The sequence below is a fragment of the Cheilinus undulatus genome, linkage group 9, assembly GCF_018320785.1.
Source record: "Cheilinus undulatus linkage group 9, ASM1832078v1, whole genome shotgun sequence".
Lineage (NCBI taxonomy): Eukaryota > Metazoa > Chordata > Actinopteri > Labriformes > Labridae > Cheilinus > Cheilinus undulatus.
The window spans coordinates 36,105,308-36,118,342 of record NC_054873.1 but is presented as its reverse complement, the minus strand read 5'-3'; positions in this window follow the sequence as shown (position 1 = coordinate 36,118,342).

The following is a 13,035-nucleotide window of genomic DNA, read 5'->3' as shown; positions in this document are numbered from 1 at the left end:
AAAAAGTAAAGGACCCAGTATTGAACCCTGAGGATCACCACCTGTCATTATACAGCACGGTGGAAAATCATTCATACTTATTTTTTCATTTCAGCACAAATACAATAAGACTTTTATTTATATAAAAAAGTAAAAAGGAGAATCAAACTTTGAAGTCCACTTAAAGACATCAAGTAATCGCCTGTATTAGAGGCAGTATTTCCGTCCAAACCTACAGATAACAAAGCTTTCCTTATCCATATTAATTTAGGGGTGCTTATGGTTATTGCTGTTCTAAAACTGAAACCTGAAAATCTATCTACACTGAAAGAAGCCTTGTCAAATTTCACTCAAAATGAAACACTGATAGCAGTGTTCCTTGGGTTCATTATTAGTTCTTACACTCTTTATCATTTACTGTTTCTTTTACCATTTTTCTACCTCTATTTAGCAAAGTCAGACCCACTGAGACCAGAGATCTCTTTTTCAAAGGAGACCTGACCAAGAATGGCAGCATTACACAATTTCAACAACTAATACACTTGAACTCAAACAGTACACCATAGATGTTAACGACAATAACCTAAAGCTCTCTTTCCCAACATGATTTCGACTTTGGGAACAACAAACTGCACAAAGTCAAACGAACACAGATTGTGCAATCAGCCCATCAAGATTAAGACAGAGGAAAGGCTGTCTGTAATTTTGCTCTGAATGGTCTTATAAATACACATACTAATGTCTGAGACGAGAAGTTCTCAAAGTCCAGCTGACTTTAGAATATAAACTACTGTACAATGGTGAGTTAATAATGTAAAGTTTGTGATGAATCTCAGAGCTCCATATAAACTGTCAAACACATGAAGACTCTGAGCAGAGGCTTTCATGGGTAAAATATCACCATAGGACAGGTTAAAAAAAAAGAAAAGCAGACCCAAGTAATGTCTTTTTGACATAAAAGAAGAAACAGGATTTGTTTCTGTAGTAAAATCTCAGCAAAACCTTCAGTTTTGTAGCAACAGACTGAATCTACTTTTTGAAAGACAAGTTTTAATCAAGTAAAATCCCCAAAGTATTAAAAAATAGTTAAAAATTCCATTTTTGATCCTATTTTGTATTTTGTTTGCAGCTCTTGAGGATGTAAAGAACATGAGTTTAATTTTATCTGCATTTAGAACAAGTTTCAGCTGACACAGCTGATCTTGGACTAAATCAAAAGCATGCTGAAGATCTGCAAAAGCTTGTGAAGTCAAAGGGACACGGTAATAGCTAACAGTATGATTGACAAAAAAGGAAAAGGAACAGAAGGAATATTCTGTCCAAGGCAATTGATATAAAAAAAAAGTTAATAAGAGAACCAAACCAAAGGGTACCCCCTTTTTGTTCACTCTTTTGAACTTTTGGTACTGTTTAGTTCAGTTTGACCCAGGACATTACTGGGGTTTTAAAAACAACACAGAAATGAAAAAATACATAGTACTTAAAAGCAGTAGGATAAACAGTTGTCTAGATGTTGTTATCATTTAAATTCAGTGTTTTCCAAATGAACTCTTGTTTAAAAGTATGTAGGAATGGAATATGGAAAAAAACATTGTGGGCTCAAATGTGGAGAAAACTTAATCATGCACCACATAACTCAAAAACTCTCATATCTTCACTGAGCAAAGGCCCTTTATTGATCACTGTGATGATAATAATGTTGCAGCAGTAAAATTCAGGCTGAAAAAGAGAACACTGAAACTCTGCTCAGCCCTGCCTGTTTCTAAGAGTTTGTATATGTCTGTGTCAATAATACCGCAGTGTTGATTGGGACTCTTCGCAGTATTACAATGTGCTGGAGTGTTCAGTGTTTGAGGTTTGTCCGAGCTGCCTGCGCTCCACCGTTTCCAGTGCTGAGTATAAATAAACAGCAGTCACGCTGGCTGCTCTCTGATTGGACAACATGTAATGAGCTGTGAAAGGCCAGTCAGCAGTGTCACACCATGAACACCCTCCTCCATCTAATTGATGCCAGACCTCGACACACATGACACAGGCAGACATGTTACATGGGAGTCACCTTTGTCACGCTTTCTTTATATGAGGTTCTCCATGTGAAGTTTCGAATGGTTCAGCAAAGAAAAGCTGCAGCCCGTATGTGCTGTGATGTACACAAGGTGATTACACTGTTTATATTTGTCATCAAGTTTCTTCAGTTCAATTCAAACAGTTTCATTAATCCCTGCAGGGGCAATTACTTCAGAACAGCTTGTACACAAAAGACATGAACACTGGGACATACTGAGTCCGACAACAATGCACAAGAGTGATAACAATATGAGATCTCAAAGGAATACACGTTTTTAAAAGAATTATGAATACAAACAACTTAACAGTTTTAGTGAGTGGCTAGTCAACTTAAAAGTTTAAAAAAAAACATCCTGATAGCAACAGAGACTGTTTTCTTTGCCCATAAAGAAAAAAAACTGAGTCTTTCTGAGGATCTGCTGATTACTGGTGGATTTCAAATGTCTCTTTTCACACCAATGCAGGCTTTGGCTATGAGTTACATGCTCTTGCATTGCAAAGTGGTAACAAAAACACAAAGACTTTCTGGGCATAAACTAAATTGCTTCAGAACTTTTTGATAGTGTGTACATTTGAGCCAACATTGTTTTGTGGCCCATTTTGTGCTTATTTCCAGGGAGAAACTGTACCTATTTGTTTCGCTGCGTAGCCCAGCTTCCTGGCCGGTACAACCAGCGAGTCTTTATTAAAGGAGAAATGCTGACTGAAATCACTGGAGGCTAATGCAGCTACTACTGCTACATGCCTCATAACTCAACTTCAAAATTACTGAACTATCCCTTTAAATGAGAGTTTATTAAACCGGCAGGGAAAAGAAAAACAGAGGAAACATTCTGGTTAAAGGATGACTTTCTTTATAATGCCTACCCAAGTCCATAGATGAATTCACAGCTCACCATTTTCATCATGAGAGATGTGCTGCTTTGCTACTTCTCTCCTTGTTCAAGTCCAACAAGCTTCCTTCACATCAGGATATAAACCAGGAAGAGAATTCCCATGATCTGATGCTTGACCCTAATGAAGGGGGAAAGCAGAGATGTATCATCAGAAAATTTCACCTGCTAACTGTGTCATTGCTCTGCACACTGACCACTTGTTCAACCGGTCATTTACACAAATATTTAATCAGCCAGTCACATGGCAGAAACCCATGCAGCTAGGCATGCATGCATGACAATCTGCTGGAGTTCAAACAAAGGATCACAATACAGAAGACAATTTTAATGAATAACTTTAATTCAAAACCACTCATATGCATTACTTTTCTCAGTTTGAAGAAGATCCTTTTAATTTAACCCTGGTTAGACTGGGAAATCTGTCTTCAACCAGCTAATTATCAAGCTTTTAGCGTTCAGTGTAGATTGGATGGTTGGATTGTCTATTTAGATTTTTTAACCCCTCTCCGTCTACCTCCTCTCAACATCCCAATATGGAAACTTACAGCTTCTGAAAAAGAAAATGGTGATCCCATAGACTCTATACAGCATTCACGTAGGTTTAGTGACATTGCTCATCAATTTCTTAAGCTGGAATTGAAGCCCATCAACAGCATTCATCATACTGAGAATTCTGCAAACAAAACCAAACTATTCACACTAAATGTAAAATCACATTCACTACACTCAGATTCATTGTATGGAATCCTGTGTATACAGAGAAACCCCCAAATGCACACTGGATTGGTTAGACATGGCAGTACTGGACATCCCCACAATGCATTGGGGCTCTCAGCAGAGCTTGTTGGCCAGCCAGTGGGGAGGGTAAAAGTAAAAGCAACCACAGGTTACTGACATATGTTTGTTTTTAAATGGAATTGGAATAACTAGACACAAAAAGGGAAAGCATTTTGATTGGTGGTGAACTTTATTTAAGCCCCAACAGTCATGCTAAGTTGCTACTAGCTTAGCAATGCTGTGCAGAAAGCCATGCTTGTGAGTATGGCAGAAAGGCGTTCTGACTGATAGCTTAGTATGCTGCATGCTTAATACAGAACATGTTTGCGTATGTAGTAGCAAAAATAGTAGTATGCCGTTTTGGACACAGCATAACTTTCCATTAACCTACTTACAGAGAAAAGGGGATGTAGCTGAGCCAGGCCTGGAGACTTTTAGCTAACATTTCCCACATGTCCTCTTTTCAGCCAGATCAGCAATGTTCCCTATCATGTAAGTTTAGGTGAAACACTTTTCCAAAATTAAGTCAAACAGATGACTTCTAAAGTAAAATTCACACCTCATATGGTATATTCCAATGGGGGCATCAATCAATCATTAAACTTTATTGATATAGCACCAATACATAACAAAAGGTATCTCAAGAGACTTTACAGGGGACAGAGTTTAACTGTACTCTTTGTTATGTTGTTTATAAAGACCTAACATTAATCTAGCATGAGCTCAGTTAGCAAAGAAAGACTTTTAGGAGCAGAACCCCCGAGCAGAACCAGAACAGTAATCTGTAGAACGAGAGAAGAGGGAAAGGCAGAAAAAGAGAGAGGCAGATGCAGTAAATGAGAGGAGAAAAATTCAGAAGTAGAACAAATGGGACACAAAAGGAAGAGAGAAAACAAGCAGCCATAAATCTTACCTGGCCAGAAATCATTGTGAAACTTAGTCACCTGGATATAGCTATAACATCAAAGATATGGAAACATAGTGTGAAGAATTAGCAGCAGTCGCGCTATCAGGTTAGATTACTGAACATTCTACAGATAGGTGAAATGGAGAAGGCTGATACTGGTTAGTATAGAAGTTAAAGCTGACCTGCTCTCAGATTTGATATTTCTAATGATGATAATAGATGTAGGTCTGATGTTGATGATTAAAGTGTTTGAAGACAAGTGGATCTAAAACATCAGTCTACTGATGTCCATGATGATGATAGTAGTGTGTTTGGAATTTGCAGGAACAACCATGTAGGTATAGGACATGTAGGCCAACCATCCTAAGCAACAATAATGAGGATGCACTAAAAAATAGGAGTAATTCTGGCAGTTAAAGTTGAGAAGTTATTGAGCTGTTTAGCCCCAAACCCTTTATATGAGGCTTAAAACATGTTTACTACTGTTTTAAAATGCAATATTTTAATATTTGTACTATTGGGGCTCCTAGAGCTGAAGTTTTTCTTTGGTATCAGTCAAGGTGATTACATTGCACTTGTACTCCCCGTTCAGATTATTGCCACACGCCAGTGTCTTTGACAAGTAAGTGGAAGAAAAATCCCTCTAATCCCTGTGTGACAAAATAATCTAAACTTGAGTATCCACTTTCAGGGTTGAACTCTTATTTTTATTTTTAATGTACAAGCTTACAACAGCTTCCTCAACTCTTTATGATTTATGAAGGGCTAAATAGAAGTATGTATGCATGGTCCACTCTTTAAGTCCTACTTGTGCTGACACAGCTGAGAGCACGCATAAAGTTCAGTAATGTCTTTACCAGCAGACATACACTGACACTGTAACAACACTGTACATACAAACACAGCTATGATGCATTCACAGTCGCTTCGCCACGACAGATTCAGCAAACATGCTGGATTTGTACAAGACCAGCTGTGCAGAATAAATCTGGATTGTTTTGTTTTAGTCTAAGTGCTCAAATTAAACCTGTGTATGTTTGCATATGTGTGTATTTGAGGATACTGTCTCCATTGCAACATAGACCGTGAGCATGTGTGTATCTGGGTGTGTGATGGCCCTGAGTGAGTCTGTGATGCAGCTCCACTTCCTCCTGGATTAAGTGTTAAAGTCAGGGTGGTCCCAGTCTGGGGGTGGTAATCCTGCTGCTGTGTACACATCCTTCTACCAGCACTTGCATACACAGAGATATACACACCAGCCTCATGAGACTGTGGGTATTTATTTACAGTTGGTGAAAGCAAAGCTGCAGAGATGTTGAAAAGTTTTGATGAGAGCAGTGTTTGAGAGGCCAGACGCCGTCAGTGACGCCATCACTGCTCCTCTGGAAATGTTTTGTCTTCAGGATTTGAGCTTTTTAGGGAACATAACAACACACTCATGTTAAAGATTAAATAAATATTTGTCTCTGTGAATTACACTAAAGTGATGCTTTTTGTGTTTTAAATATGCAGAAGTAATCCCTGCACTTTGAGCTGCAAGTGAAGAAAAACAACCACAGTTGTCCTGACTTTAAGTAAACCTACCAGTCAGTAAGTACGATAACAATCAGTATGTATAAGCACTTATAACATGTTTTTAATAAGCGCTCCTTCAAGTAAATAGTTATTATTATTTTAATATCAGTACTACAGCTAGAAATGTCTATCAATAACTCTTAACGGCTATGGAGATTGAATAATGGATGAGATACAAGCAGAATGAATTTGCTGAATAGTCCTGACAGTTTGTGGAAAGATAAATCATGGCCTGTATTTAGACGAAGCACAGCTGAGTTATAAACAACTTCCTGTTTGTCAGAAAATATGCACATGTGAGGGCTCGCTACAGCCACGCCTATTGACTGATGAAAACTTCCCAAAGAACTTTTCATCATCAAGGTCCCTTCTACCTCTATGCCAAAGTAAAAGTCGATTGCATCAAGTCCCTCTGACTAGTTAGGTCAAGTATGACCCCTGGAAATGGCCCAAAACACCTCGATTTTGGCTAATTTATTCAGGATAGCAGATTTCCTGTTGGAGGTAGAAACATGGTCCTGCATGGTCCTCCCCACGCTGCATCTACTCACCAAATTTCATACATTAAAAACAACCTCTAATTTTCTATAGGTGTTAAGGTGTGTGTCAATTTGCATGCAAATTGGTGCAAAATGGGCTCTGGCATCAATTCGCTACTCAGGCCCCTTATGATCTGAAAATGAGGTCGTTGCATTTGTGGTCCACAGAGTGTTTTCTGTTCATGAGTAGAGAGGATTCTCTGCAGGCTGATGTTAAAGAACACAACTCTAGAGGATTTTCTGTTTGGCTAAAAGTAAAATATTCATTTCAGGTTTCTAACTGTGCACTGATAAAAATGACATTAACCAGTGATGGAGCTATTCACTACAACTTCATCTGCTGTTGTTAAGTGTTACCTTCCAAACTATTTCAGGGGAGAGAATGAACTGTCACTGCCATCCTCTTGGTTTTTACCAAAAAAGCCAAAAAAAGGCTTTTCTTAAAAGAACATTTTATTGGAGGAAAAAAATAGACAATCTCAAAGCAGATAAATAATATCAGAAACAAGGAGTTTCCACAAAATGTTCTTTTGTTCACATTAAAGCATGAATATGAAACATTAAAAAGGACTTCACATCTCTCCTGGTGTATCTCATTTCAGGGGCTGCATCCAGCCTAGACTGCTAAGGCTGATCTGATATTAAACAGCCTGGACTCTGGAGGAATCCTGTTGAGTCACCAGATATTCCTGCCCTTACTCTGTCAGCTCTAAAGCATGGTACACAACGTGTGTTTGTAGCCAATTCAGAAACAAACTTTTAGTCACAAAACTCACTTGGAAGTCACACAGACCTTCAGTCTTGGTGTGCATCATTTGCTGTTTAATGTATGGGGCACACCATACACTGACCAGCTGCTCCTGACTGGTCAGACGATTTCCGGCATGCTTGATATTTTGATCACATGACTGCAAACATGCAGTGAGACCAAAACCGTCCAACCGAAACCTGGGCAACAACAAATCAGCACCACCAGCAACATTCAACCTACCTGATCGACACCTGTTATGCAGGGATTTCCTCTTCATCCAGCATTGATGTTCACAAGGGCTTTGCCCCGCCACCTTCATGTGACATCCAGCTTGTCTAACAGCTGCAGCATCAGGTGTACTACCCCTGAATGGCTCTTTCACTTGTAGGTGTTTACATGTGATGAAGTTAAAGGGCGTTGACTCTGGAAGGGACGCCCACCCCCCTTTCAGTTGCGTTAGTACATCTTTGGGTATTGATATCAGGACCGTGGGTCTAATGCTGACATTCAGGAGGAGGAGGATGGGAAGAGTCAGCTGCCTGATACAGGAGAGGCAGCTGTGCTCCTGCAGGCAGCTGGACCCTGTGTCCTGGTTCAGATGGCAGGTTCCAGCTGCATGTTTTGTGGAGGGGACAGCTAAGAAGAAAACAGGAGAGATGAGCCATGGCCCAGTGCAGAATCTAACGGATAGTCATCAGGGGACCAGAACAGGACAGTATCAATGCTGACACAGGGATGTGTTGAAACAGCATGCTCCCATACCTGACCTGAAAATGTCAGACATCATCTTTAATCACCATGAAAATAGCACGAAAGCCTTTATTATGTTAAGTTACACCGCTGCAGTGGAACGCCTCAACTTCGTGGGGGGCCTCGCTTTGAGCTTTGTTTTCTTCTCTCTCTGCACATCAGTCCAGTGTTTGTATAATAAATATGATCGAGGCAATGTATAGACAATGTTGACCAAAAAAAAACTTTACATGGCCGTCACATTAGTAAATCAACCCTCAAGATATCTATTTTTGGAAATCAATGCCATCTGTGATCAATGAAGTGCGCGCAGTGTGCACTAGCTCTCCCTTTCTCTCTCTCCTGATGCTTGCAGCTACTTGCAGAAACTCCAATCACGTCTTTCCCATACATCCATCCGTTATTCTGCAACCTCAAAAGTCAGCTTCTACTGTCCTTTAGTTTGTGAATTTATGAATTATTATGAATTTATATTCAAATAGTTGAACAGAGTCCTAAAGGCCATTGAAATTCATTGTATAGCCTAGTCAAATTCGTCCCTATAGTAGCTCACAGACCACATTCTATAATGAAAATAATTGGGCTTGTATTAATTTTGTACCCTGGGCATGCCCACAATGGGAGGAAAAAGAGTGAAAAAAAGATGTTTAATTCAAAACAATTTAAATGTATACGACACATCTGACAATTAAAAGCAAAAAATGTAATTTAAAAATTTAGTTAGTTAAATTTAGTTAATTGTTAAATTCACCTGCCATTTTTGGCCAATCCTGTTGTCAGGTTAATCCTGTTGTCAGGTCAATCCTGTTGTCAGGCCCGTCTCCTTGTGGCCTGCTGCATTCTAGATAATCGGGATAGATCTCACTGGTAATAACTCAAAATGTCCTGTAGTTTCAAGGAATATAAAAAATACTACTGCAATGATATTTCAATCAGACCAAAATGTTCATTTAATTTTTGCGTACTTGAAAATCCGGCCCCCAGAGTTTCTGTTGAGACTAAATCTGGCCCTTGTGCAAATGTCCTTGATGAGCCCTGCTTTACGGTCTAGACTAGACCAGCATCCGAGCAGCAGCGCCTCCACCAAGGAGCCTGATGCTCCTCTGACACCTGTTTCTGCTGATACTCTCCCCGAACAAGATAACAACAAGATTTAATAACAATAACATTATTCTAAATAAATGACCAGACTGTCGGTTAAAGGATCATTGACAGTATTTTTGCAAAGAGGACAACGGATTAGGGAGAGTATCTGTACTTTTTCTCCACTTAAAGCAGGGGTGTCAAACTCACTCACAGCAGGGGCCAAATTCTGAATGTGGGTCTAACCTGAGGGTCCAACTGGGTCAACATTTCCCATAAACTGTCAACCCCATCTTCACCGGTACCCAATTATAGGGGAAAAAGTAACATTGATGATAAATCAGTTTGAGATTAAAAATAAAGGTCAAAAATTAAAGCCACGATTTTTAACAGTTAAAGTACTAAATGAAATTCAAAATTATGAGTTAAAAAGGTTGAAATATGAGATGAAATTCAAAATTATGAGTTATAAAAGCAAAATATGAGTTGAAATAAAAAAAAAAAACTTAAATTTTTAAATCACAAAGGTCAAAAATTGGGAATAGAAGTTTAATTAAAGAGTTGAAAAGGTCAAGATGTAAGAAAAATCAAGAGTATCAGAGGTGAAATATGAGATAAAATACAAAATTATAAGTTTTAAAGGCAAAATATAAGATACAATTTTAAATCATAAAATTTTAAATACAAGATATCATTGAAAATATTGAGTTATAAAGGTCCAAAGATGAGATAAAAAAATTAAGATTTTAAGTTGAAAAGGTTTATATTTGGCATTAAAATCCAAATTCATGAATTTAAAATGTCAAAATATGACTTAAAAATTTAGATTTTCAATCCAAATGTTCAAAATATCATATAAAAAGTAAAGCCATAACCTAAAGTCAGAATTGTGAGATGCAAATTAGAAAACAGGAAATGAAAACACAAATTGATTTCCCCACTTTCCTGACTTTTAATAAAATGATTGTAACTCTTTACTCTGTTGAATTCTTATGATTTAACAAGCATTCTTTCAATTATCAAGATTTAGTCTGTTATACTGGAGGAAATCTGCAGACCTCATACTGGTGGGCCAGTGATAATAAAAATATGATATGATCTGGTGGGCCGGGTTTAACTGTACCACAGGCCAGATTTGGCCCCTGGGCCTTGAGTTTGACACGCCTGACTTAAAAAAAAAAAATCAAAAGTTATATCTTTTCATGAACTACTTAGCACTGAATATAAAATGAAATAAAAATTTGTCCAAAACAAACTACTGCTTTCACAAAATACTTAGGCTATAATACTTGTAAACATATCAATAAATGTAATTAAATAACAATAAACTAGAGTTTTATATGGGGGATGATAAAATGTCACGTTTTTCTATCTGTGCGTGCTCACGCTCACGCGCACGTCATTTATTGTCATGGAAACGGCCCAGCCTATATATAGGGCCCTGAACCTTCTAGTCTCCCCTTTTGCATTTAAACTTTTTGAGAGAGTTGACCTGCAAAGACGAGCTGACCAAACTTTGGAAAGCGAACAAGAAAGCTTCAACAAAACTTGGATACGACCTCTTCAAGCCTTTAGGATTGTTTTCAACGGAGAGAGAGTCTGTAAAATGGCCGACAGACTTCTCAACGACGCCAGACAGCTGCTGCAGCTGATAGCAGAGGTGCAAGGTAAGACAACTTTAGAATGAGCTTCATTTATCTAGACTAGACTAGAATAACGTAGTCTGTTTGTTTTCATTCTTATCTGCTTTATAGACTTTATCAGTTGGTCTACAGGAATAAATCAAACTTAGCCTGTGAGCTAGCTTAATTGGGACTGTTTGGAGAAAATAGTCCACCGACTAGTAAGGATCAATTTTTCACTGGACGATTTTTCTCCATTTACTTTCTTTATTTTCAAAGAATTTTATTTTTCCATATCCCGGGAAAAAGTGGAGGGAAATAACAGTTACTATTGTGATTTGAAAGCACGTTTATTTTGTTGGGGTTCATTATTTTTTCTAATATGTTCAGTAAAAGCTAGCATAAAAGCGAACGTTCAGACTGCCTCTGATGACGTGACGTCAGCCCTGAAAGGGAATTCCCCTGACGCTGGGGGAAAACCCAATCAAATCCCCGCCCACTACTCAGGTGCTGCTGCTTCGTGTTTCCGCAGCAACCGTTGCTACCTCCAGTTTTGGGAAAGTTTGTCTTTATACCGTGGGCGACGCCATTTTGAACTGTTTGTGATCCCGCATGCTTTCAGTGAGTCAGCATCAGGTCAGAATCCGTCCATGCGCGGGCGGGAGTGGATGACAGGTGATGCGGTAGAGCAGGGGTGTCAAACTCAGTCTCAGCAGGGGCCAGATTCTTGATTTAGGTCTGACCTGAGGGCCTCACTGGGCCAACATTTAACCATAACCGTCAACTTCATTTTCCCCAGTAATTAAATATGAAAAAAAGCGCTGATGATAAATCATTTTGAAATTCAAAAAAGGAAAAATGAGAAGTTTAAAGGCTCAAATCTGAGATAAAAATTCCAATTTATTGGTTCAAAACATCAAACCATGATAGTAAAAATGAAAAAAATATGTTTTTAAAATGCAAATATACAAGGAGAAAGTTGAAATCATACGTTTGTACGGTCAAAATATGAGATAAATTTGAAATAATGTGCTTAAAAGTCAAAATATGACTTAAAATTTGAAACTGTGAGACTGATAGTTCAAAATGTGTGATTAAAAAGCCAAAATTAGGGGTTGAAAATGTCAAAATATGGGCTAGAATTCAAAATGATAACTTGAAAAGTTAAAAATATGATTTCAATTCAAAATCTGGAGTGTTAAAGGTAAAAGTATGTTAAAAAGTAAAAATCATGAATTAAAAATGTCAAATATGAGGAAAAAAATGAAATCATTAGTCTTAAAGACAAAATATGAGTTAAAATTTTAAATTGTGTGTCTTATTTGAAAATATGGGATTAAAATGCCAAAATAAATATATTATCCTTGCATATACTTATATATTTCTCTCACATACATGCAGTTTTTGTCTGACGTACATGTATTTGAGAGAAGAATGTATGCATGTGAAAGGTCCAGAATGAATGATGTCTTACACAGCCCCTCATAAGAATCAAATTCATGAGCCAGAGAGTGAAACAATATTAATTTCCCATGACTGTTGTTTTATTTTCAACCTGTTCACAAAGGGCCCAGTAAATGTAAATAAATATATCGTCATTTTGTCCAAAATAAAAGAAATGCACAATATCTGAAACCAGTTTAACTGTTTGTGTGGATTAGTAGTGTAGCACAGCTATAGGAAATGTCATTTTTTCACCTTTATTATTGTAAATGTTTGAAGTAAGAGTTAGTCTTCATATTTTCAACAGGGTATCCGAGGGGTCTTGAAAAGTATCAAAAGGTGATAAATCAATTTTGGGAAAATTAAGACCCTTAAAAAGTATTAAAAAGTCTTATCACAACTTTATAAAGTCTTAAATTTTGTGAAAGGTATTTTTTCTGAATTAGCTGTCCAAGAGTTTGAATTCAAAAAACATCATAAAAGTGTGTGAATTTATTCATTTTCATTAAAAAAACAAAGATTAACAAGTACATAAAAAACTAGGCTATTGTGGGTGCGTTTGTAAATTGTCTCTGAGAGCGCCAGAGCAGGTGGGCAGGCGGGCGGGTGGAAATTCAGAAGCACAAAGATTTACTATCCCAGCCTC